Consider the following 6,000-nt stretch of genomic DNA (forward strand, 5'->3'; position numbering starts at 1 on the left):
TGGAGGGGTGGAGGTGGTGAGAGCAGAGAAAGAATGAGAGTGCTCTGGAGGGGTCTGGCTTTTCTTGGGGGCAGATAAGGAATGAGAGGTAATCTGCCCAGTGTTAATTACACACTCCTGGGGTCAGAAAATTAGATCTTTCAAGTTAGTGGTTAAAAAGGGAAGAGGGGAGTAGTTTGGCGGCTGGGGGAGGGGCAGAGGGGCAGCTCTGGCAAAGGTCCCTTATCCCATCTGCCCCAGAGGGGTAGTTGTAGCCCCAAATGCCCCATTTCATGCCTCTTGCTGTGCCTAAACTCAGAGAGTAGGATGACAGGGAAAGTAAGCTGCTCTAGGCTATACTCAAGCCCTTGACAGTATCCCCCTCTTCCAGGGTGGCCCCAGGGAGCAGGACCTGCGCAGCAGCCCTTAGATCTAAGCCTGCGGCCAGACCCTGAATTAGAACCTGGAAATCTGGGGTGACTGGGGCAGTGCAGTGGGAAGGGCTGCAGATTTAGAGTCAAAGCCCAGCTTCCTAGTCTGTGACCTTGGGCAGGTTGACTTCTCTGTGCCTCAATGCCCTCCTCTGTAGAAAAGTATAGGAATCCTTCCTACTTCATGAGATTGTTACAAACATTAAATCAGTTCATAAATGTAAAGTGTGTGCCAAGATCATAGGATGTACTCACAAATGTCAGCTAATATTTTTATTAGTATTAAGTTTAAATACAATGTAGGAAAAGATAGGAAGATGCTGAATAGTGTTTGATGCATAGCAGGAGTCCAATCAATCAAGGCACTTGGGGAAATCCGCTAACTCCTTTCTACTCAGAAGGGGCTGGACATTTGGCTGTAGGCTTAGCCCAGGCCCTGGCCCATCTCCTGGGATAGGGCTACTGGGGCCTGGGTGGTTTGAAGGCAGTGAGGATGCAGAAACTTAAGGGGTAGAGAGAATGCAGCAAGTTGTGGAGGGAACGTGGTTTCTGCATTTCTCCCCTTAGCACACCGATCCAGGTTCTGACTTGGGGTGGAAGGTCCTTCTTTCCAATAGTCATTCATTCTTCAAATATTTACTGGATATCTACTGTGTGCCAGGTGTTGTGCTGGGCTAGGAATTTGTGATGAGCAAAAATAGAGACAGCCACTGCTTCAGAGAGCTCAGTCAAATAGGCACATGGATACTCTTCAAATAATCGTATAAAGAAATGTCTAAAATTACAAGTCAAGGTAAATATTAATGCGTGTGTGACCAAATCATGGCTCTAGAGACCTGAGCTAGTCTTAGACAAGGCTGAGGGTCCTCTAACCAGTTATCTGGTGCTGCCCAGAAGAGGGAGCTGGGACCCCCATTACCACCCAAGTCCCTTTAACCTTTTGGTATCTGACTCTGAGTATATCTTTATTCCCTCCCTCCCTCACTCATTCATTTATTCAGTTGGGCCCTTCCATATGCCCATCCCGGTGTATGGAGTTGAGGACATGGAGGTGAACTGGGTACAGCTCCTACTCTTTGGAGGTACCCACAGCTCTAAGTCAGCTGATACAATGTGGTATGGTAAGTGCTACAGCTAGGTAAGCACCATGCACTGTAAGGAAGGGACTCAGGCTAGAAATTCTGTCAAAGCAGGCTGCCTGAAAAGATGACCTAAATTAAGACTTGGAGGCTGTTAGCAATTAGCAGGAGGGGAGAAGGAAACAGTATATGCAAAAATCCTGGGGCTGGTAAGAGTAGGACAGTCTAGCCGACCTAACTCTGAGGGTGAGGAAGGAACAAGGTCATGGACATGTGACAGTTGACTCAGCCTTCCCTTCCTTATAATTCATCCCCAGCTCCACCAGCTACTTCTCACAGACCAGAGGGCCTGGCTGGGACACCTGGTCCCAGCAGTCCTACAACTCCACAGTGTTTCTTGGAAACCCTCTATGTCACTGTAGCCCTCTGCTCTACCTCTTCCCTGCTGCAAGGCACATTTGTCCACAAGCATTTCTACACAATGCTTTCTAACCCCACTTCTACAGAAGAGCTCAGAAAGACTACATGGCTTGTCTGAGGTCACAGAGCCAGTCAATGGCAAAGCCAAGATCTGAATTGGACCTGACCTATGTGCTGTTCTGTGTTCTTCGTGCCCTGTCAGGATACCTCGGAAAAGGGTCTAGGGCAACCTAGAAGTACTACATCCCCTTCCTGGGCCACTTCAAAGTAACACTCTTCCTCTAAGGAGGGGAATCTGCACACATGGACGAGGGCCACCTAAGCTTTTCCAGAGGGGGAAGGGGAGAGAGGAGAGCTGGGCCCCTGAGCCCTGAAGGAATTTTCAGGAGCCCAGTCCAGGAATGCGTAGGGTTCCAGCTCTGGGGTGGGGGCATAGGTCTGACAGGCAAGCAGCTCTGTCCCTCCACTTTGCCTCCCTGCCCCTCTGTTTCTCATTAATTATTCCCATCTCAGGGAGCAGGAATGAAAACAGACTCAGGATCTGGCTGAAGGCCTGCTGTGACATCAGCCCAGAGGTGGCTGCCCCTCACCCTGACTATTGGGGGCTAGAGAAGACCCCATTTTTCACTTTGTTCTGCCATGACAAGGAGAAGGAGAGGCAGAAAACAATTCTCCTGAAACCTCTTCCTTCTCTGGGCACCGAACTTGAGGCAGGTGAGAGAGGTGGTACTGGCCTGGAGGGACCAGGCAAGGGTGTGTCTGCAGGAATGTGAGGGGTACAGAAACTGGCTTTCCCCAGACACCACGGCCTCCCACACACCCTGACACTCCTGCCCTCACCGCCACCCCTAGCACTTCTCCCTAGGACCGTTCTCCCAACCTCCTCTCCACTTACCGTTGAAGCCACCTCCACTATTGAGTCTTCCCTTAGGCTCCCTTTGACCTGTCCTCACCTCCTTCATTTTTCCTGAGCCTCAAGTTCACAGGCTTCTTCTGGGACTTGGTACCTGGCCCACCAGATACCAGATTCTTCTTAGCTGTAGCTTGACTTCTCACCTCCAGTAATCTTTGTCATCTTCTTTTTTTCTAAAGTAGGCTCTATGCCCAATGTGGGGCTTGAACTCATGATCCGAAGATCAAGAGTGGCATGCTGTACCCACTGAATCAGCCAGGTGCCCCCTCCGGCAATCTTCGTCATTCCTAGTTGGCCTCCAGCAGCACATTGAGTTAAACACAGTAGTCATCGCCAGGATTGGAAGTCTGATAGCCTAGGCTCCCACCACTTCCTCCTGTCTGCCAGTTTTGAAATCTCTGGTCCCCAGACCCCTTTTTCTCCCCACTTGGGGGCCTTCTAGGGGTACACTCCTCTCACTACCAACTTGGGCTATTCTCACTCCCAGACATTGACACTGTGACCTCTGTGACCAATCTTTTCCTTGTTTTGCTGATTTATAACAAAATTCTCAAGCCCTCAGTTATACCTTCTTCCATTCTCACCTTCTAGTTTACTAAAATGATGCCTCCTCTCCACAAACAACCTGTTGCGATCTCCTCTCTGCCAGGCACTGAGCTCCTCTCTGCCAGGCACTGAGCCTCAGGCAATGGAGATAAATAAGTGAGCTGCCCTCCAGAAGCCTAAAGTCCCACGGAAATGAAAGACAAGTAATAGGGTGACATAGAAATAGTCCAGGTGTCACTGTTGGATTTGGAGTGATATCATGAGAACAGGGTCCTGGGAAGTCGAATGAGATAAGGGTGGGATGCAGTGGAGGACACAGACATGGCCTCAGGAAGGCAGGGGAGGAGGCCACAGGGTAGGTGAAGGGTAATAAGGGCCCAGGTGGAGCAGAGGCGAGGAGGAGGTGCTGTAGAGATGACAAGGAGGAGGCAGGTGTAAGGGATCTTGCAGAGGTAAGAAGCAACATGCTTAATGACTGAAAGGATGTGGGTGGGGAGAGGCAGAAGTCTGAGCCTGGCTGATCCTGAACATTGGGCATTTGGGTGTACTTTGATATCATTTATAGGCTTAGAAAGTGCAGGAAGAACAGAGTGAAGCTGTTCAGTCTGAAGCTTTCAAGGAGAGATGTCCAGTAAGCCACTGTATGTGTGGATCTGGAGCTCAGGAGGGCGGTCTGAGCATGGAGGCCAAGGATGAAGTTCAGAGAGCAGACGAGATGGCCTACAAGAGTGGTATCTTGAGACACCTGGGTGACTCAGCAGTTGAGCATCTGCCTTTGGCTCAGGGTTCCCAGGGTCCTGGGATTGAGTCCCTGCATTGGACTCCCCGCGGGGAGCCTGCTTCTCCCTCTGCCTGTGTCTCTGCCTCTCTCTCTGTGTCTTTCATGAATAAGTAAAAAAAAAAAAAAAATCTTAAAAAAAAAAGAGTTTATAGCATGAAGAGAAGAGGCTGAGGTGGGTGTGTGGAGAATGCCCCCTCCCTGCTCCTACAGGCAGCCTTCATGCCTCTCCAAGAGCTCTTATCACACTACATTGTAAATGTTCCCATTTGCCTTCTCTGCCTTGCTATGTGTGCCCCCTGAAGGAGTACCACATCTTTTTTTTTTTTAAATATTTTATTTATTTATTCATGACAGACACAGAGAGAGAGGCAGAGACACAGGCAGAGAGAGAAGCAGGCTCCATGCAGGGAGCCCTATGTGGGACTCCCGGGTCTCCAGGATCACGCCCTGAGGCAAAGGCAGGCGCAAACTGCTGAGCCACCCAGGGATCCCCCAGGAGTACCACATCTTTATGATGTCTGTTTCCCAGGAACATGGGCCTGAGTCTGGCACAAGGTAGGGGCTCAGTAATGCCTGAGGGATGAATGGATAGTAATAGTTATGTGTTGAGGGCTTACTGTGTGCAGGGAACCATTCTAAGTATTTTACATTTAGTTGGTAATTCATTCAATCTTTAGGACAACTCTCCACTTCCAACTCTCTTTTGAAATGTACTCTTACTATCTCCATTTTACAGATGGGAAAGCTTGTAACCAAGCTAAGTAAATTGTCCAAGGTCACAGCACCAGTAAGTGAAAGAGCCAAGATTTGAATTTAGGTAGTCTAGCTCCAGAGCTGATGCTTTTTAGTCCCACACTATTCTGCTTCTCACATAAAATCTTAAAATAAGGTTATCTACTATGATTACCATTATTGAATGTTTACTGTGCTGAGAACTTTATTAGATTATTTAATTTAATTCTATTTAAATAAGTTAATAGATAAATGTATTGATGGATGGAGTAAAATATGTATGTACATATGGATGTGTATATACAGGCAAGTAGATGAATGGATGGGTGAATGGATGGGTAGATGAGAAAGTAAATGGAAGGATAGATGGAAAGATGGATAAATGAATATATGTACAAATGAAAAATAGTTGGATGAATGAATGATGGGTAGGTGAATGAACAGATGAATGGATATGTGGATGGATGAAAGGATATGGAAACAGGTGTACCGGTGAGAAAATGCATGAATGGATGGATGAATGGATGAATACATGAATAGATGGAAGAATAGGTGAATGGATGAGTGGATAGAAGGATGAATAGAGAGATGGAAAAACTAATGGATGCCCAAGCATAGATGAGCAGACGGATAATTAGTTGAATGGGTGAATAGATGGATGAGTAGAAAAATGAATGGGTGAATGGTAAGATGGGTGAATGGTAGGATGAATGAATGGATAAACAATGGGTATTGGATGAAAGGATGAATGAGTGGGAGACAACTAGATGATTAGATGACTGAAGATTAGATGAATAGATGGCTGGTTAGATGAGTGGATGGTTAGGTGGTTGAATAGATAAAGGAATGAATTCCTATATTTAGGGCTATAAAAGAGAATAAGAAAATACATAAATTACAGCCCCTACACTTTCTCTTAGGTATCTTCTATGCCTTCTCTTGGCCATTTCTTTCACATGTGTACATAGAATCTGTCCTGCCCTACCCACCAACCCTCTAACCCCTAACTAAGCACCAAAGCCTGGTCCTCACCCATCCACCTTCACCCCAGTACAGAGACATTCTGGAATGGATTCCAGCCATCTTGTTTCTCTTTCTGCTCTTTTGTCTTATGTCCAG

This window comes from Canis lupus, chromosome 31 (genome assembly GCF_048164855.1).
Source record: "Canis lupus baileyi chromosome 31, mCanLup2.hap1, whole genome shotgun sequence".
In the NCBI taxonomy this organism is placed as follows: Eukaryota; Metazoa; Chordata; class Mammalia; order Carnivora; family Canidae; genus Canis; species Canis lupus.